The sequence below is a fragment of the Lactuca sativa genome, chromosome 5 (assembly GCF_002870075.4).
Source record: "Lactuca sativa cultivar Salinas chromosome 5, Lsat_Salinas_v11, whole genome shotgun sequence".
NCBI classification, from domain to species: Eukaryota; Viridiplantae; Streptophyta; class Magnoliopsida; order Asterales; family Asteraceae; genus Lactuca; species Lactuca sativa.
In genome coordinates, this window is record NC_056627.2 from 193,232,491 (window position 1) to 193,255,240 (window position 22,750).

Sequence of the window (22,750 nt, forward strand, 5' to 3'; positions counted from 1 at the left end):
GATTAGTTTCATCACATAAAAGAAAAATAGAAAATCAAATATGTAGTAGTTGTAGGAAGTTAGAATACGGGGTTGTGCGCACTCTCTTCTACGTTGAAAAGATTAAGTCATAGCGCACGGTGAGTTACTTTCCCACATAATCATATCATATTTGTTAGTATATTACCATTGAATTGATTATATATGCATGATTAATGTTAAGTATAGTGGAAGCCACCCCCCCCCCCCCCCCCCCCCCCCACATCATTGGCATGGGTTTGAATCATGAAATTCCACATTTATCTTCTTGTTATTTCAATTATAGCTGATCTTAGCCTCATTCATATTTTACCCCCTTTAGAACACAAAAAGTAATACAACAGCTTAGCATTTTTATACGTACTATTAGAAAATATATGTGTTTTTTTATATTACATCTGGAATCTCTTCATCTTCTTTGCATGTCTTTGTGTGTATATTTTTTTTGTTGTGTTTCATTAAATAACAAGTTTATTAGCTATTATTAAAGCATTGATATAATGAAATACTAAAAACATAACGTTTTAAGCCCAAATTACATCGCTATTTATGGTTTTATCCAATGTTTTCTTTACATGAACAAATGAATTTTTCTTATAAGATTTTTATTTTCTGCATTTTAACTGTAATTCCGAAAATGCCCCTGTTCTGTAAATTATGCTTCTGCCATAGTTTCCAGCACATAAACGATACCTGCATGATAAATTGTTATTCTAGTTTCAGGTGTCATTAGCTAAGTCCCCCAACCTATTTTTCCCGCCCAAGTATTTTAAGTCTTATTCCGAAAATGCCCTTCTACCTTTTTGATAAGATTTTTCCAGTAAATTCAGTGGTTTTAGTGTATACAAACAAAATCACTGATTTCAACAGTTTAACAAATTAAACGCAATCAATTTTGTAATTTACCTAATTTGTTAATATGTTTGATGCATTTGTTCTTACTTTATAAGAAAAACCAAAAGTGCATTGCTATTTATGGTTTTATTAAATGTATTGGTTACAAATGCATCAAATATCATGTGCCATTTGTCATTTGCATTACACTTTCTTAAGTAATCATTTTTGTAATCATATCCAATCAACTCTAAAGATTGAAGCTTGTGAAGTTGACTGAAAGTGGTTATGCTTAGTCAAGCGAGAGAAAAGTTTGGTCGAGGCCTCGAGGGTGATTTCACTTAAAAAAACGGAATGGAGATTGTGTGAAAAAAAAAACATCGCATCTACATACAATTTAGGGTTATATGGAAGCAATTCACTTAAAGGTTGACAAAAAAGGTTGAACTGAAGTTGAACTCACATGTTTTTTATGAATTCCAAGATGTGACCATTTGATCGTTTCTAATATTTCCTTTGTGGTTCCATAATGAAAGCTGAGTTTTCTGGATTCTACTTTTTGATCTTTACTACGTTTCTTTCTTTTCCTGTCAATTTCAATCCGTTCGTTTGATCATAATCAAGATAACAATGATGATGATGATCTAAAACACGATAAGAACTTAACAGCTCTTGGTCTTTATATGAATTTTATGTATATTAACATGAAACTTGATATGAGAGACAGAAATTGTGTAGCTAAGCATAAGTAATATGTGAATGGAAAAGCGTAAAATAGTAAAACATCAAAGATATCGAAAAAATAAAATAAGAATCAAGATAAAAATAAATAAATAAATGGCAAATGTCATATCAGCCCATCAAACATTTCGTGTTTGTTTTAAAAGGTCCCCAAACTTTTTTTTTGCACATTAACGAAATATACTTTCATTTTAACGTTTAATTACATCCCTTTACCGATTGTAAAAGGTTTATCCCCTGTTTTCGTGACATGGACACCACCGTGGAATATTACTGTTGAAATCTTGGTCCCCAAGAATTGTCAAGTCATTGCTAATGGTCCCCTTATAAACCGTCTTCCCCTAAATCCGTCTTCCCCACCACTTTGTTACCGTAATCCGTAACATTCACATCATCGACTTCGCTTTTTTTCCCACGTATAAATCAAGAAGCTGGCCTCAGAACAAAGCTTCTCTTATGGTGGTTTCAGAGCTTCAAAACTAGACTTACCAAGTGATTACGAACTTCTTGCCATGGAAACCCAATTGCAGATTGAGGACAAGCGAGATGAGATGCGTCACAGCTTGGTGAGTTTAGGGAGGAGATACGCAACTTGAAAAGGAAAGTGAAGATGATGGGTGTTGTTGGAGTTGTAGTGATGTCGTTGATTGGGGTTCGTTTTTGCGTCGAATGCAGTGGATGGGGATTTTGGTGGGTGTAGTTTAGTTCGTAGGTAGTACGATGGCGATTAGTCTCTTTTGGGTTATCAGAGTTGTCGAAGATTGTGTCTTTTTGTCTAATTTCGTCTTCTTCTAGTATATATGTATGTATTAGGTTATGTCTTGTTGGTTGTTTTGAACAATGGTGCCCATTGAGGCTATAATGGTGTTTAGAACCAAATTTTTTTTTTCTTTTTTTTTTTTTTTTTTGGGGGGGGGGGGGGGGGGGGTGGTGGGGGGGGGGGGGGGAGGGGGGGGTTGTTAAGACAATAACCTCAGTTGTAATGGATGAATGAAATGAAATCTAGTTCCTATTTTCACCTTTGTTTTGCTTTGCATATGATGTTATGGTTTGTAATGAAGTGTACCAAATGTGAAGGTCGTATGTTGCAGGACTTCAATTTCCCCTTGAAGTATGGTTTCTAATGAAATGTACCAAATGTGAAGTTCCCATTATAACCTTATGTGGAAGTACATTGTTATAATTCAAGTCCATTGTTATATGGAATTGCATTGGAAGTACAATTATTAAAAAAAAAGATTCAATTTCCCCTTGAAGTATGGTTTCTAATGAAATGTACCAAATGTGAAGTTCCCATTATAACCTTATGTGGAAGTACATTGTTACAATTCAAGTCCATTGTTATATGGAATTGTATTGGAAGTACAATTATAAAAAAAAAGATTCATGTTATGTTTTAAACTAAAGAAACTAACATTCATGTTACAAACAGAAAACAAACATCCATACATTCATTAATATCATAACTTGGTGTTTTAAAGACACGTTAAGATTCATGTTACAAACAGAAAACAAACATCCATACATCCATAACTAACATACTCCAAAAACATCTTTAATCCAAGTCCATTGGTTTGGTTGATGTATCACCTTCACGTTTTTGCCTACAACATTTTTTGCCAACTTTTTCTTTAGTATCCTCTCTGACTTTTTTCTTAATTTCAGTGTATCTACTTTTTGACCATTCTTCTTAGTCACACCACTTGTTGACTCACATTCACCTTCTCCCATTTTGAAACCAATTCCACTTCTAGTATCACATTCACCCTTTCCCTTCCCATTTTGCCCTTGACCCTTATGTAGGAAATTACTCCTACATAAGGGTCACACTCTTTTTTATGCTTACTTCTGGTGGGGTTCAAAGTTTCAGAGCTTAGATTTGTTTAACGAAGGCATTTCAAAAAAAATGCTATGTGAATGTGGGTACCGAACATTGTTACTGGTTTGTAACACCTAAAGGGTTTTATGTAGATGCACACCCAAGTGGAGGTGGGGAATTCATTAAAGGTTGGGCTTAAAAACATGTATATATGTCATGTTTTTTTCTTATTTTAGCTTGAAATAATATATGATGCAACTTGACTGACCACATTGGGATGCTATGTACGAGTTCATTTCTCTTGTCGGTACATTTGCACATATTTATAAGGCTGCTTTATTTGTTACAATTCACCAACACAAGTTCTTTATAACGAATGTTTGAATACTTAAAAAAAATAAAATAAAATAAAAACTATCGAACACATAGTTTCTTCTCTTTTCCACATGAAAATATTACAAAAAAAAATGTGAGAAGAACTAAACGACTAAACAACCAATCAGGAAGTTATGCCAATAACAAGTGAAGATACAGCCTCTGAAGTAGGTAAAAACAGAGTAGATTAATGATTAGTTTCATTACATAAAAGAAAAATAGAAAATCAAATATGTAGTAGTTGTAGGAAGTTAGAATACCGGGTTGTGCGCGCTCTCTTCTACGTTGAAAAGATTAAGTCATAGCGCACGGTGAGTTACTTTACTACATAATTACCATTGAATTGATTATATATGCATGATTAATGTTAAGTATAGTGGAAGCCACCCCTCCACCCCCCCCCCCCCCCCCCCCCCCACCACATCATTGGCACGGGTTTGAATTATGAAATTCCACATTTATCTTCTTCTTATTTCAATTGTAGCTGATCTTAGCCTCATTCATATTTTGCCCCCTATACAACACAGAAAGTAATACAACAGCTTAGCTTTTTTATACGTACTATTAGAAAATATATGTGTTTTTTTATATTAGATCTGGAATCTCTTCATCTTCTATGCATGTGTTTGTGTGTATATTTTTTTTGTTGTGTTTCATTAAATAACAAGTTTATTAGCTATTATTAAAACATTGATATAATGAAATACTAAAAACATAACGTTTTAAGCCCAAACTACATTGCTAGTTATGGTTTTATCCAATGTTTTCTTTACATGAATATAATGTATTTTTCTTATAAGATTTTTATTATCTGCATTTTAACTGTAATTCCGAAAATGCCCCTGTTCTGTAAATTATGCTTCTGCCATAGTTTCCAGCACTTAAACGATACCTGCATGATAAATTGTTATTCTAGTTTCAGGTGTCATTAGCTAAGTCCCCCAACCTATTTTTTCCCGCCCAAGTATTTTAAGTCTTATTCCGAAAATGCCCTTCTACCTTTCTGATATGTTTTTTCCAGCAAATTCTGTGTTTTTAGTGTATACAAATAAAATCACTGATTTCAACAATTTAACAAATCAAACGCAATCAATTTTGTAATTTACCTAATTTGTTTATATGTTCCATGCATTTGTTCTTACTTTATAAGAAAAACCAAAAGTGCATTGCTATTTATGGTTTTATTCAATGTATTGGTTACAAATGCATCAAATATCATGTGCCATTTGTCATTTGCGCTACACTTTCTTAAGTAATCATTTATGTAATCATATCCAATCAACTCTAAAGATGGAAGCTTGTGAAGTTGATTGAAAGTGGTTATGCTTATTCAAGTGAGACAAAAGTTTGGTCGAGGCCTAGAGGGTGGTTTCACTTAAAAAGAAACGGAATGGAGATTGTGTGAAAGAAAACATCGCATCTACATACACTTTAGGGTTATATGGAAGCAATTCACTTAAAGTTTGAAAAAAAAGGTTGAACTGAAGTTGAACTCACAAGTTTTTTATTAATTCCAAGATGTGACCATGTGGTTCCATAATGAAAGCAGAGCTTTCTGGATTCAACTTTTTGATCTTGACTATATATGTTTCTTTCTTTTCCTGTCAATTTCAATCGGTTTGTTTGATCATAATCAAGATAACAATGATGATGATGATCTAAAACACGAAAATAAGTTAACAACTCTTGTTCTTTATGTGAATATTATGTATATTAACATGAAACTTGATATGAGAGACAGAAATTGTGTAGCTAAGCATAAGTATTCTGTGAATGGAAAAGCGTAAAATAGTAAAACATCAAAGATATCGAAAAAAATAAAAAATAAGAATCAAGATAAAAGTAATTAAATAAATAAATAAAATATAAAAAATCACCAATAGGCTTCGTGTGAAAGTGTGTTTTTCTTAACTTTCTAACGACATTTGAACGTAACTAAATTGGAAAGTTTCACATATAAGTTGAAGATAATAATCAACCAAAGATGAAATAAATCGCTGATTTATTCACTTAGTGACATCACCCCACGCCTACCATTATGAAGTATTCCAACTAGCCATAGAATGTTTGTCCAATATTAGAGTAAACTAAAATTACGTTAAATTGCCTTGATAGTTCGTTCATGTGCAATAAATTAAACGGAATGCAATATTACATTTATATAATATTCCAGAAGAATCGAATGGAATTGGACTTGAAGATTCCATTCCATGGCAGGTTTGGTTGTGAAATGAAACGCAATACTTCAATTCCTTTGGAATCCTTAGACTTCATCAATGGGCTTCACTTTCACCATTCAATCCAATTTTGGAAGGAATTCAATCCTTTAACTTCACTTATTTTGTCAAACAACCAAACTATCTCATTATAAGTATCAAAAATATGAAATTAATTTATTTCATAAAAATAGATTCCAATTCCTTTAGTCAAGCATGGTGATAATCACATACCTAAATGGTTGGTTAACATTCAGGTTCCCATGTGAACCGAATTCTCTGTTCTTCAAATATCTCTAGTGAAATCAAAATCCATATGTGTCCACACATCATTAAAAAAATATGAATCGCACATCTACTCTAATAAATGAAAGTTTTTTTTGCCACATGTCACACTGTCATTCAATTTGCCAAATGTCATTTTGTAGTTATTTTGAATTAATTTTTTTTCACATATCATTTTATTGGTTTTTCTATTTTGATAATTTCACATAATATTTTAATGTTAAAATTACAATAAATGTAGTAATAAATGAATATCAACTTCATTAGTGGACTTATTTTCTTATTTCAAAATTCCCAAAATTAAACTTCATTAGTTACTTTTCTTTATTTATTTAAATTATTTGTTTAAATTTAAAAGATAAAAAACATTTCCACTATAATAATGCATTATTTTTCTTAATTTCTTATAAATTCATAGTTTTCAAATATTTTGACATTTGTATATAACTTTCTTTTTAAATTAACCCATGTAATACATGGATCTCACAACTAGTAAAACAACATTTATGAGAGTAAAACAACAAATAAAAGGTAAAAGAAATTGACCAAAATGACAGTACTTAACAAACCTAAAGAACTATGTGTTGACTGTTAATCAAGAGTTGTCGGCAGTGTGTGGGTGGTGTAAGAAAGAAAAGAAACACCTCTTTAGTAGGTGTCGGTAGAAGTAGAAACCTTGGTTACAATTGATTTCCACTCTAGCTTTTTGTTACTTAAGTGTGTCAAGTGAGAGGAAGAAGAAACATTGTATCACCAGGAAACATAAGTTGGCGCCATCTAGGGCTCGAATGGTTGTATCAGCCAGTTTCAAGACAAAACCTTTGAGCAGAAACCGAATGTTGTTCCATCTAGGGGCGATTCGTATGAATCATGGATTTGAGGATGGGCGGTGGGTTGATTGCTGATCGGTGATGGCAAAGGAAAGAAAGTTCCATCAACTTCATAGATGTAATTAAACAACTGATAGTGGAACGCAGTCAGAGCACCAATTTAGAGTGGGAGAGTAAAATTATGAGGTAATCCAAGTACACCGCACTTACATGGAATCGGTTATACAATGAAAAAACTGCAATTTAAAGAATTTAAAGCAAGACGGTGAGAAAGTGGGATTCGTACATGATCAAAAGAGATACATCCGTTGGTTTTAGGGTGTATCGATCGAAATAGAGAAAGAGAGATTTGATTGGAAGCATAGAAGGTGGAGCAGGCAAGCGATCGGTATTGGTAGGGACGAAATTTGCCAATCTCTAAAACTTTTGTGGCTAAAGTCTAAAAGACATAAACATCACTATTCCTCAAGCTCTTGTGAATTTATATATATATATATATATATATATATATATATATATATATATATATATATATATATATATATATATATATATATATATATATATATATATATGAGGGTTCAATTGAGAAAAAAAAAAGATTGAGAATGGGGGAATCATTCTCAGTCAATCATTTATTTTTGCCGTAAAAATCCTCCAACGTACCGGCGAAAATGGGAAAGAAATGCACATGTGTTTTCCAACAAAACATGTTTCCTTAAAATATGCTAAGCATTACCTTAATATATACAAAATCATAATTTTTCCTTTTTTTTTTTGAATTTTTAAGAAGCTATTTTTATCGAAAAATGATTTTACAGATACCAAAATTCATGCTTTTTTATTCTCTACAAATACACATCTATATTGATATAGTTTTAAGATAAAATAAAAAATTTATTTTTTTTATATTTTCAACTATCGTTATTCATAAGTGAATAAAAATAAATCACGTTTTTATAACCGTACATTCGTTATTCACTTATGACTAAAAACTATAAGTAATTTTTTTTACAATTTAAGTATCATTCATATATGAATATAGCATATAATAAACATAGTATATTCATATTTAAATATTAGACGATGCATTCACTTGTGAATATTAGATGATATATTCACTTATGAATATTAGATAATATTTTCATATCTGAATATTACGTAGTATTACATGGTATATCACATGTGAATATTACATAGTATATTCACTTGTGAATATTAGATGATATATTCACTTATGAATATTACACATTATATTCACATATGAATATTACAAGGTATTTTCACAAATATATATAATTTTTATATTTTATTCACATATGAATAACATACAGACTTGCATATTTGTTTTTTTGCTTTAATAACCATATACTGATTCATGTGAGAAAACATATTCATATATGAATATAACGTGGTAATTTAGTTTATGCATTTTATCAAACAGTTGGAGTGCATACAATTTAACTTTTTTTAAAATGTTAAAAACATGATACTTTGACTATTTAAATCTTACAAAACAGTAGATTGATAGAGAATTATATGAAATTTTTCAAAAAAATACGATTTGATCTTTTTCTAACCTCAATTTTGAAGTTTTATTTGATAATCGATGTTGAATGATTGATATGAAGTGGGTTTTTTGTTGATTATTGATGATGTTGATCTAATGACGCTGGGAGTATAATTAATCGTACATGTTGAAGACCTGATCGTATTCAAGTAGAATTGAAGGTTGGATTAAAATAACCAAAAAAGAATTTTTGCTGTTAACTGTTGAATCGTGTTGATAAACATGTTATTGACGAAGATCGATAATTAATTAGCACTGGATGATGTTGATAATGGTTTAATTGAAGAAATTTGGATGATTGTTGAAGGTTGGAGAAGAAATTTGGATGATAAACGATGAATGGGTTTGAACTGTAATCTAATTCTCTATAGCTACGTATTTGAGATTGAAGGTTGTTATCATATTTACAAGTTTGCCACTGTGTGTTTTTATTCTTAGATTAAATGAGTGGCTGAGAATGATTCCCGCATCTCAACCTTTTTTATTTTCTCAATTGAACCCACCTATATATATATATATATATATATATATATATATATATATATATATATATATATATATATATATATATATATATATATATATAGGAACAAATGTAAACAAGCATATATTGTGTAACTATGTAACTCAATTTCACCCCATCATTTTGAAAATCTGGATAAGGGGTATAAAGGTAAATCCTATTATTAGTTAACTAATTAAATTAAAATTAACGTCTATAATTTTGGTAAGTGGCATTATAGTGAATCTTATATTTATGGTATTGATATGTTATTCCTGCTTCTTCAAATTCATACGCCGCCGGGTCTCTATTCATAGGCTCGAGAATCTCTCTCTCCTCTACTTATTCTGTCACAACTAGAGTAGTAGAACCATCCCACGCCACCAAAAAAACAACCAGATTTGAGAATCGTAGAATAATGGTTGTTAAAAGTGCTTGGTGGAAAAAACAATTCCCTCTGGTGTGAAATTTCTAAGGTTCAAAAAACCCACTAATAGAAAAGTCTCATATAATTTGAAGCCCTAGCACGGTATTTTTAAAATTGCTCCCGTCGTTATTTTCTTCAATTCATGATTTCGTCTACTTTTATTTCTTCATCAACAAAAAAAGAGGCAGTTCTTCCTCCAATGGTAGGTATGTAGAACAAAAGAACACCCCGTCATCCAAATGTCGATTTCTAATGTTTTTGGTCACTTTGTGTGGTATGCTTCATTCAATCCTTACTCTTTGCCACATATTCATCATCTTTTTTAATGCTTAATTATTAATATCGCGAAAATCAGCTATGTACTTACAGTTTGATTGAAGGTGTATGATGGATGGATTTTGGGTTTGTTTGGCTGTGGGTTTTGGTGTTGGATTGCCCCCTCATAGAAAATTAGGGTTTTAGAATAGACTTGTTGCCAGGATCAACACCAATATCGAAAGCACCATACCGATTAGCACCTAAGGAGATGAAGGAGCTCATGACGGAACTTCGGGAGTTATTGGACAATGGTTTCATTAGACCTAGTTCATCACCCTAGAGAGCTCCGGTGTTATTCGTGAAGAAGAAGGATGGAATCATGAGGATGTGCATAGACTATAGAGAGTTGAACAAGGCAACGGTAAAGAACAAGACCCATTGCTAATGATTGATGAGCTGTTCGATCAGCTACAATGTTCTAGCTATATCTCAAAGATCGATCTTAGCATCAGCTGAAGGTGAGAGAAAGATATTAAGAAAACCGCATTCAGAACGAGATACGGACACTATGAGTTCTAGGTTATGTCGTTTGGACTAACCAATGCTCCAACAGCATTCATGGATTTGATGAACAAGGTTTGTAAACCGTTCCTCGATAAATCTGTGATAGTGTTCGTAGATGACATTATGCTTTACTCAAAGACCCAACGGGAGCATGTCAAGCAGCTCCGAGAAGTGTTAGGAGTTTTGAAGAAGGAGAAGCTATATACAAAGTTCTCCAAATGTGAATTTTGGATTATAGGCCAATAGAAATAAATAGAATATTGTAAGGCCTATGCTGTTTTTGAGGCCTATGTTGTTTTGTGGCCAATGTTGTTTTTGTTTATGCTTTTGATCTTTATTGACAATGACATCCCGAGGTTTGTAATGTAATGAAAATACATTTCTTCAGAAATTGTTTGATAAATTATTTATCGTATTTTTAGGAACAAATTCTGCAACATATTTGTTTAAAAGTATAATCTGATTTTCAAATAAAGAATAAACAAATCGGTCTTTTCTAGCCGTGAAATTGGGGATGTCACACCCCTACACCAGAACCAATGGAGGGTGAAACCCTTAAACACACGAGAAGAAGATTTAAATTGTGGGTTCAAGACCTATCATGGAACAGTACAATGAACTCACGAGGACTTTGGGACAATTTGAACAACACAAAATGAAAATGGATGAATCCATTTCTATCTCAAGTGTTATTGGGATATTACTCCCATCCTGGAAAGACTTTAAACACTCACTGAAATACCAAAAGGAAGAGTTATCTATAGTACAACTTGGCAATCTCTTGAGAATTGAAGAGGGTATTCAGGCTCAAGAAAGTGGTAAGGAAAAAGAAAAGGAAGTTCCTCAATCTTCATTGAACATGGTGGAAGATGAAAAACATCAGAAAAATAAAAATGGAAAAATGAAGAAGAAAGATTACCATAATAAGGGTTCAAACAAGAAAGAAAAACTTGTGCGTTAGAATTGCAACAAACACAGTCACATGAAGTGAGCTTATCATTTGAACAAAAACAAAAATGGTGCAAGCACTTCTGGACAAGGATCTAATGATCAAGGACAAAAACCACAAGGTCAACATTTTATTTTTGAAATTGTTACTTGTTCTATTATATATCATGAAACACTTATTCCTTAATCATTCTATGTTTAGGATGATGATCATGCATGGTGGATAGACTTAGGGGTGATGAGTAATGTGTGTAAAGATTGCTCTTGTTTCAAGGATTATGAATTGCTTAATGATGGATTCATGTTGTACATGGAAGACCATAACAAATTACTTGGAACATATGTATTACTTTAGGAGTCGTAGAAGACACCACCGGTGGTCTGTAAACAACTTCTTCATCCTCATCTTCAATCACCGTCTTTGAGCCAGAATTGGAACCAGACAGATCATCTGAAAACACAATGAATGATTTGAATAAAGATGTGTAGTCAAACAACCTATCTGGACCGACTCTAGCATCCGTCTCATTCTCCTCCAACCAGCGCACGTCGAAGGATTCTACGATTTGCTTTGTGCTTTTATTGTAGACGTTGCACGTCGTGCAAGCAGCATACCCCACAAAGTAACAATCATCGGCTTTGGCGTTGAATTTGGGATTGGATTCCAGATGAAGGAGGATGCAAGGACAACCAAAAATATGGAAGTGACTAGCAGATGGCTTGTGGTTGTAGAGAATTTCATATGGAGTCTTCATCTGAGCTTTGTTGATTAGAACACGATTTTGAATATAACACGCCGTGTTGATCGCCTTAGCCCAAAAGAAAACCAGAAGTTTGGAGTCACATAACATCGTCCTCGCGACGTCTTGTAGAGTTCGGTTTCGCTGCTCAGCAACACCATTTTGTTGCGGTGTGCGAACGGTATTGTATTGACGCACTATCCTTTTTTCTGCACAAAAGTGATCGAGAACGACATTCTTGAATTTCCTCTCATTGTCAGTTCGGAGCGCCTTCACTTGGTGGTTGGTCTGGTTCTCTATCATCACAATAAACTTCTTAACCAATTCTGCAACCCCAGCTTTGTTGTACAAGAAGAAGTCCCACGTGAATCGCGATAAATCATCGATCACAACCAGACAATATGAATTTTTGTTGATGTTGAGGATGTTGACCGGACCAAATAAGTCCATATGCAACAATTGGAGGACCTGGTTGATTGAAGTGACCTGTTTTGGAAAGTGTGGCTTTCTGTGATGCTTTCCTTGGGCACATGACACACACTTTTCGAACGTGATGAAATATCTGACAGGAAGTCCGTGCACCATCTCATTCTTTTCAAGTCGATTCAGGTTCTTTGCGTTAGCATGTCCGAGTCTTCGGTGCCACAACATAGCATTTTGCTCAGAAACTTTTGAGAAGAGGCAAGTGACTTGTTCAGGAAGATTGTTGTTCATGTCAACGATATATGCATTGCCAACCCATTTTGATTTCACAAGAATCCATTCATCTGGAATGATAATGCCTGGATTCAAAATTAGAAATTCTTTATCGGTGAAATGCGTCGAATAGCCCTTGTCACAAATTTGAGAGACACTCAACAAACTGTGCTTTAATTCGGGCATGTAGTTAACATTCTCAAAGCCCAGCACTCCATTTGAAATTGTTCCTCTTTGAGTGATCTTTTTGCCATCCCTTCCCGCAAAGGAAACGTATCCCGCATTAAAGATTTGAATGTCATGCAACTGGGAGATGTCTCATGTCATATGCCAAGAACAACCGTTGTCGACGTACCATGGTCTGGCGACATTCCTCCGCAACTGTTCCTGCACAATGAGCGGGATTATTTAGATTTGGGGACCCAGGTCATTAAAACCATGGGTTTACCCTTAACATTCACATATTTATCCTTTTGATTTTTCAATTTTACATAATTATCAGAAACACTTTTAGAGGGTGATGATGATTGGCTAATTGTAGATTTGGCACCCATTCATAGTTAGGCTTTAAAGTATTCACAGGTGATTTAGAAGCATTTTTCTTTTTCTTTGAGCGTTTAGATTTTTGGCTATAATTAGTTGAAGATCCAGACGCACCCTTTGACGAGATCGAACATGGCTCAGCCACAATCGATTTCAGCAAAGTACTTGTGCCTGGTTTAGAGAAAGCCTATTTGTTCAGTTTAAGATCAGCCCTTTTCTTCTCAGTATCAACTTTCCGATCATCATCACGAAGACGAGATCTCAAGAACTTTCTCGCTAGAGACCTTCCTCGAGACTCGTTTTCTTTCCTTAGTGTTGAAAAATGCACAGATGCCCTGTTAGGACAATTGCGAGCAATGTGGCCAGCAGTACCACAGTTGAAACATATTTGTTTATTATTATTATAACTGGGACCGCCTTTATCAGTTTTTTTGCTCTTTTTGTCTCTTCTGACTATGCCGCACGTGCAAGTGCAAGTGCAAGAGTCAGATTATGTGATAGGTGTAGAAGGTATGGATGTACAACTATCAGATTCAGCAGATTTCACAAAAACAAAACCACATTTATCAAAAGCATTAGAGTTTGACACCAAATCATCACAAATAACATCAGTATAACAAACACAGACTCATCATAGTTTAAAATAGGAACACCAAATTTAGTCACAAAATTATTTGACTCAATCTTTCCATCCTCCTGCTTTTCCTTGTTTACTAACAAATCCGTATAGGAAGTGGAAATGTTAGTATCTAACATCCTAGCACTACTTTTTGTTGTCTGTTCAGCAGCTGGTTTACCATAAACCATAGATGGTTCTCGGTCAATCTCCTCCTGAGTCAAGGGTTTAGCAGTGTAATTGTGATTGAATGGGGGAAGGACACTCTCATAACCTAATCCTACTTGCTTTTGATCCTTCCATTTCATTTGGTGTTCAATTATTGTTGCAACTCTTTAACTCGACACATCATATTTCTTGAAATTAAAATCGACATTTGCAAAACGATTCTTCAATGTGTCAAGTTCCGTAGTTACAACTTCAAGTTCTTTCTTAAGATATTTATAGTTGACACATTTGTTGCTGTACTCTTCTTGCAATTTATCAAAATCACTAATCTTGGCCTCTAATTGTTCTTTTAAAGGTTTTTGGCCTTTTCTATGTTCGTACCCCTCATATTTTAGGTACTCATTCTCTCTCTTTATCAATTTAATTTGTTCATGAATAAATTTAATTGTGTTAATACAAGATTGAGAACAAATATTTTCACTGACGCCGGTCTTTGCAGGCTCTGGGGTACTTTGAACCATGAAAGCAAATCGTAGTTCCATCATCTCCGCCTCTGGGTCCATCTCAGCTTCTCCTTCTAAAGAGTCGTTGATCTGGGCAAGATGCGCATTTTCAGGTCATAAGATGCTTAGGGCCTGAATTTGGTCGTTCTAATCAAATGACTGAGCCACCACTACAAGATTCGCGGTCTGATTGTTAGTGGTAGTTCCCCTGCTACTACCCACTGGCACCATCATTCTTTCGCTGTTCTCCCTCCTATCAGGCTTCGAGCAGTCTTTGGTAAAATGGCTAGGTTCATGGCAGTTGAAACATCGGAGTTTGCCTTTGTTGAAACCCACCTTCTTTTCAACATTCATTCCCTAATTATTTTTGCCTATTTTCTGGAGAACTGTTTGGCCCTGAACACCGCCATAGAAATTTTCCACGTGATGTCCATCTCCTCAACATCTTCAGGATGAATTTGATCTAGATCAGCAAAAGATAGTTGAGGAGGAAGCTCGCCAGCCACAAAGGCATTGTAGCAGTTGACCAGATTGGTAGCAAGAGCCAAATTTTCATCATTTTCTTTGGAAGTAGGAGCAGGAGTAGGTGCTTTTAAATAGGAAGAAACTTGTGGATAAGAGACTGGAGGTTGAACACTTTTCATGGATGAAGTGATATAAGATGATTATTGAGGAGCAACAAAATGTTGAACTTGAGGAATGGAGAAGGATGAGAAAGCATTGTTGGATTGAATCTCGAGATTAGCGGTGGAGTATGAATTGACGTGATTGATCTCCCTTTGCTTGTCATCCAGATCACAAGCATTAATAATTGCCATGGTTTTAGCCAGACTTAGATGTTTAAGGTCCTTCGTCTTCTTAATCATAGACACGTTCATATCCCATGACTTTGGCAGTGAATTGAGCAGCTTTTTATTTATTTCAGACCTAATGACTAAAATACCTGCAGAGCTCATCTCAGTTGTCAGAGTGATGAACCTCTACAATTGTGCCTCAAGAGATTCTCCCAAGATATGATTGAACGTGTTGAACTTTTGTCTCAGCATATCTTGATGAATTTGTTTCATGTCCTCGTTCCCTTCATAAACTTCAATCAATGCCTCCTATAGAGCTTTTGCTGACGTGTATTTCCAAAAACCCTTAGCAATATCTAGTGAAAGAGCCACAGTGATTGTGGCAAGAGCTCTTTCTTGCTCTTCAATATTTCCAAAATCTTCATCAGTATAATCTTCAATTTCATTATCAACGACTGTTCCGTTTTCGAGAGTTGTGGTGACTCTGACAGGTCCTTTCAGAATACTTCACCAAACCTTGAAGTCCTACATTTTGATATATTTTTCCAACTGATATTTCCATTCCGGGAAACCTTTAGCAGATAACAGACGAGGAACACGTGTAGTTGTTCCCATTATGGAATCCAGTTCATGATGAATTGTTGAGTTTTGTGAATCCATTTTTGTTTTTGTTTTTGTTTTTTTTTATTTTCTTTATTAATGGAAATGTAAAAGAAAATTAAAGATTAAGGCAATAGAAGAGTTTGCGGCCGTAAACTGTTTACGGTTTAAGTGGTTTACAATTAATTAATCGTTTCCGGTCCTTGAAGATTAACTGTTTACGGCTTCTGGAGATTAGCTGTTTACGGCTATTTGAAGATCAAGTGATTATGGCTATGTATGGAGTTTACGGTCGTACTCCCTTCAATATCTCTAACCATAAACTCCCAGAAATGATGAAAACAACAGTTTTTCAAGCAGATTTTGATTCCCTTAGCTGTGAAAACACGATCGAATGTAGAACCAAGCCTTAAACAATGAAGAAATTGAAGATCCTTTCACCCCTAGAAACCACTAAAGTTTGTTTCGACACCAGATTTGCTCTAATACCAATTGTAATGTGCTGATTGATTAATGAATCAAACCAGTGGTCAAAACAAACAATAACAAGAATGAGTAGAAGAATAAGATAATCAAGCGATGCACACGTTCATTCACAAAACATCTAGTCCACCTTGAAGAATACACACACTGACCGTAAAGTCTATTGATACATCACTTTCTATGACAGACTCTGACACATTATATACGGACAGACTGGCCGTGAACAGGGCTTACGGCCGTACACACGATTGTAGCCGTAAACCCATATACGATCGTGAACACGAAATCAGCCGAAAACACACATCAACAAATTACAAACACTTCTAACATGACCAAGACCCTACAAGGACTTATACAGATGATTGGTTAGCCCAAACCACAAATCTATGACCTATCAACATGGCACAATAACAAACAACAAACATAATATGAGGACGAATTGATGTTAGATACATTAAAGACCCAATCATTTGTCTATATAAAGTGATATGAAGTGCTGGCTTGTCCAAGGAAGAAGTAAGTTTTGTTCTGAACGCCATAGGAACCTTGACCTTTGAATCACCCACCATACCAAATTTTGCAAGCAAGGTCTTCATGTAGGCTTCTTAGTTGAAAAAAATGCCCTCTAAACTATGTCTAATATATAAACCAAGGAAAAAGTTAATAGGATCCGTTGAGCTCATTTAAAATTTAGTTTCCATCAGCTTTCAGAATTTAGCTGTTAATTTAGGATTAGTTGATCCGAAAATGATTTCATCAACATAAATATGAACGATCATCAGATGGTCACCATCTTTCTTATGTAAGACGGTTGGGTCAACCGAACCTTGTTTAAATTATGATTGTTTTAAAAATCGAGTAAGGGTTTCAGACCATGCACGAGGTGCTTGTTTCAGACCATTCACCGCCTTGTCCAAAATGTAACAGTGATTTGGATATTTTCTCATTTACAAAACCTGGTGGTTGTTCCATGTAGACAGTTTCCTCATGTTCACCATTCATAAGTACACACTTCACATCTATTTTATAGACTTGAAAGTTTTTGCGAGCGGCATATGCAAGAAAGATCTGAACTTATTCAAGTCTTGCTACTGGTGCGAACGTCTCTTTATAGTATATACCTTCTTCTTGGCAATATCCCTTCGTAACCAAACGTGCCTTGTCGAGAATCATGTTTCTTTCCTTATCCATCTCATTTCGAAACACCCGTTTCATTCCCATCACAGATGCATCCTTCGGATCGCGGGCATAGTTTTAGCTCGAGAAATCTATTTCTCAGGATCTTCGGGGCTTCAAGACTAGCTTCAGGTTTCGGGATGGTACCGGGGCTACGAGGGTATAACTTGCATGTAAAACGAGGTAATATGGGTGAGAGAGAAGAGATTTGGCAACCATAAACGGATGGACTCGATATCTATTTATAGGAGGGGTCTGGCCCTCGAACGTGGCCCATTCCCTCCGGGTACGCAGCGTGTTCCCCGAACGTTGCGCGTAGGAGCGGGGTTCCGTCCCAATCCCTTATCCATTTGACTCAGCATCGATGTCGCCCAAACCAGGCCTAGCATATGAACGTGAGGCATTCCCCTTCAAAATGAGTGCCTCGAACTTTAGAAAATCATAACTCTCGCATGCGATCTCTGTTTTTGACGTTCTTTATATCCAGGCGTAGGTGAGATTATGCTCTACAACTCTCATTTAGACTCCGGCGGATAATTTTGAATTTAACTTTTATTATATTATTTTTAGTAGGCCGGGACAGGAAAACTCCATTAGGAATTCACAACTCCTTCATCTGACGTCCGTTTTCGTCTGTCTTTTTACTGTTGCATTACTATCGACAAGATCTTCGATTCTCGTTTAGATTGTTTCGGCTAGAAATCACTCGATCTCATATTCGAACTTTGGGCTACATACCACTAAGTCGAAACTTCAAAAAATCATAACTTCCTCATACAAAGTCATATTTAGACGTTCTTTTTATGTAAGCTCTCGGTTTAACGTATTCTATGACTTTTGTTTAGATCACTAAGGCTAAATATCGCTCTATCGTAAATTCATTATTTACGTCACGCAATGTCGTACCGGTTCTGTCACGAATCTTCGACATGTCATAACTTCTTCGTTATAACTCGAATTTCGGCATTCTTTATATATTCGGAAACCTTGCCACGACCACTACAACTTCCTTCATAGATATCGGGATTATCTAATATTTTAGTATTACACTTATTCTTGTTCGTAATTCGTTTACGTTACACAATTAAGCATAAAACACATAACACTCAAAATAATATATTTTTATTATTTCACAACGGTTTAGAAAGGTTAGCCTAGACTATTACATCAACATTAATGCCTAGCCTAGAAACACGGGCGTTAAAATTCTCTCCCCCTAAGGATGATTCCGTCCCCAGAATCACACATCAAAAAACAAATGCGGATAGCGACTCAGCATGTCACTCTCCATTTCCCAGGTGAGATTTGGCCCATTCGTATGTTTCCATCAGACAAGCACTTATTCGACCATCTTGCGTCGCAACTTCTTAGTGTTTCGGTCAACGATTGCCTCTGGTTCTTCAATTAACCTTTTGTTTTCATCAATCCTTAATTCAGAAATTGGAATTATGTCGGGAACTTCTCCCGTGAACTTCCTCAAATAACACACATGGAAAGTGTTATGAATACCATTCAGTTCTTCGGATAATTCTAGCTTGTATGCTTGGTTCCCAATCCTTTGAAGAATTTTAAACGGTCCAATAAAATTTGGACTTAACTTTCCCCTTTTACCAAATCGTATAAGTCCTTTCCACGGTGAGACTTTAAGCAAAACCGAATCTCCAACTTCAAATGTCATCGGTCTTTGCTTTATGTCAGCATAGCTCTTTTGACGATCTTGAGCCGCTAACATTCTTTCCATAATTATTTTCAGCTTTTTCAACAATCTGCTGGACTATCTCAGGTCCCATAAACTGTTTTTCCCCAGCCTCAAGCCAACAAGATGGCGTACGACACTTATGTCCGTACAAAGCTTGATAAGGTGCCATCTTTATACTCAAGTGGAAACTATTATTGTAGGAAAATTATACCAAAGGTAAATGTTCATCCCAGTTACCTTGGAATTCCAGGGTACATGCTCTTAGCATATATTCAAGCGTTTGTATCACCCTCTGGCTCTGACCATCATTCTGTGGATGGTAATTTGTACTCAAACACAACTTGATACCCAATTCCTCTTGTAGACATCTCCAAAACATCAAGGTGAAACGACTACCACGATCCGACACAATCGTTAATGGAACACCATGAATCCTCACAATTTCCTTCACATAAGAATTCGCAAGCTTATCTACAGACCATCTCTCGTTGGCTGTTATGAAGTATGCACTCTTAGTGAAGCGATCAACGACCACCCAAATCATGTCTTGACCGTTCTTTGTTCTGGGCAGTTTAGTGACAAAATCCATAGCAATGTCTTCCCATTTACCCATAGGTATAGGCAAAGGTTCTAAACTCCCATATGGTTTTTGATGTTGTGCCTTAACTCTTGCACAGGTCACACACTCGGCCACACACTTTGCAATATCAAGCCTCATAGTCGGCCACTAGTAGTAGGGTTTTAGGTCCTTATACATTTTAGTGCTGCCAGGATGAACTGAGTACATGGTTTTGTGAGCTTCTTCCATCATAAGCTCTCTTACTCCTCCTGAAATAGGAACCCAAATTCGATCTTGGAATACCTTCAGTCTATGATTGTTTATATGGAACACTAACGTTTTGCCAAAACGTTCTCCTTTTCGGTCATTCTTTTCAGAAGCTTCTTCTTGAGCTTTCTTTATACTCTCCACAATTGTCGAGAAAACTTCTATTCTCAACACTCTTGGCCTTTTTCTTTCAAGATTGACCTTCCAACTAAGAGCATCTGCGACAACATTTGTTTTACCGGGGTGGTAAAGTATCTCATAGTCGTAGTCTTTAAGTAACTCTAGCGAGTGTCGTTACCTCATATTCAATCCTTTCTGATTAAAGAGATATTAGAGACTCTTATGATCAGTGAAAATTTTTCACTTCGATCCATAGATGTAATGCCTCCATATTTTTAGAGCAAATACTACCGCTGCCATCTCCAAATCATGAGTGGGGTAGTTATTTTCATGCTCTTTTAGATTTCGAGACGCATATGCTATCACCTTTTCTCTTTGGGTCAAAACACAACCCAATCCAACACCCGACACATCGCTATAAACAGCAAAGTTCTCAACTCCATCGGGTAGAGAAAGAATCGGTGCTTCACATAGCTTCTTCTTTAGCAACTCGAATGCTTCTTTGTGCTTATCACTCCAAGTATAAGTAGCTCATTTGTGGGTCAGAGCTATTAGTGGAGTAGCGATCGAAGAAAAGCCTTGGATAAACCTTCGGTAATATCCAGCTAATCCTAAAAAGCTTCGGATCTCCGTGGGACTTTTCAGTTGTTCCCACTTCATCACAACTTCAATTTTTGCTGGATCAACCATTATCCCTTCTTGGTTGACCATGTAACCCAAGAATTGGACTTCTCGAATCCAAAAATCACATTTTGAGAACCTTGCATGCAGTTTCTCCTTCTTCAAGACTTCCAACACTTCTCGCAAGTGTCTGCCATGCTCCCATTGGCTTTTCGAGTAAATCAGAATGTCATTTATGAACACTATCACAGATTTATCAAGGAACGGTTTACAAACCCTGTTCATTAAATCCATAATTGTTGCTGGAGCATTGGTTAGTACTTAGTCCAAATGACATAACCAAAAACTCGTAGTATCGATATCGTGTTTTGAATGCAGTGTTCTCGATATCCTACTCTCTCACCCTCAGTTGATGATATCCTGACCTTAGGTCGATCTTTGAAAAATAACTTGAACCTTGTAGTTGATCGAACATGTCATCAATCCTTGGCAATAGATATCTATTCTTTATCGTTTCCTTATTCAGCTCTTTGTAATCAATGCACATTCTCATACTCTCATCGTTTTTCTTTACGAATAACATCGGAGCTCCCCAGGGTGATGAACTAGGTCTAATGAAACCTTTGTCCAATAACTCCTGAAGTTCCATCATCAGCTCCTTCATCTCCGTTGGTGCTAATCGGTAAAGTGTTTTTACTATTGGCGTCGTCCCTAGTAACAAGTCAATACAGAATTCTACTTGTCGATCAGGCGGTAATCCGGGAAGATCTTCGGGATATACTTCCAGATAATCACACACGACAGAAATGCTCTGCATCTCCTTTTTCTCCTTCTTAGCATCGATCACGAATTCTAGACACGGTGTACATCCCTTGGCCAAACACCTTCTGGATTTCATTAAGGAAATAATTCCATAATTTACTTTGTGTTTGTCCCCATACACCATAAATGATTCTTTCCCTGGCAGGTTTACTTTTACTATCTTCTTTCTGCACAATATTTTGGCATCAGTGGCGCTAAGCTAATCCATCCCTAGCACGATGTACAAACCATTTAGCTTGATGGGCAATAATTTCTCATGAAACTTATTCCCATTCAAATCAATAAATATGTTTTTCATAATATGGCTAACAGGTATAAACTTGCCAATAGCAACTTCGACTAATAAAGCATTATCTAGTATATCGACAGGCAAAGCTAGTTTTCTACCAAATTCATGTGAAATAAAGGAGTAGTTGGCTCCAGAATCAAATAAAATTTGGGCAGGGAATTCATTTACGAGAAAGGTACCTGAAGCGACATCAGCTTCTTCTTTAGCAGCTTCCAGTGTCATCTGGAAGGCTCTCGCCTTCGGCTTTGGTGGAATGTTGGGCTTTGCTGTCTCCTTCTTTTTCAGACAATCCCTCGAAATGTGCACCTCCTCACCACACCCATAGCAGACTTTCTTGGTGAGGGTGCATTCGTTGTCATAGTGCCCTGGCTTTCCACATTTGAAGCATGTGGCTTCTCCGCCACATTTCCCATGATGCTTCTTCTTGCATTTGTCGCACCAATTTGCTGCCCCTCCTCCACCTCCTCTCGAACTAGACTTCGAGAATTTACCCTTTTTGCTAGACCCCGAGGGTCCGTCGAATTTTCTCTTCTCACCAACCTCTGACCTCTCCAAACCCTTCTCCCTGATCTGGGTCTTAACATTTCTAGCAGCCTAGATGGCGGCTTTCAATGTGGTTGCTTGATTAACCATTGGACCAAAGTCTGCTGGTAGTCTGAGGGAAAAC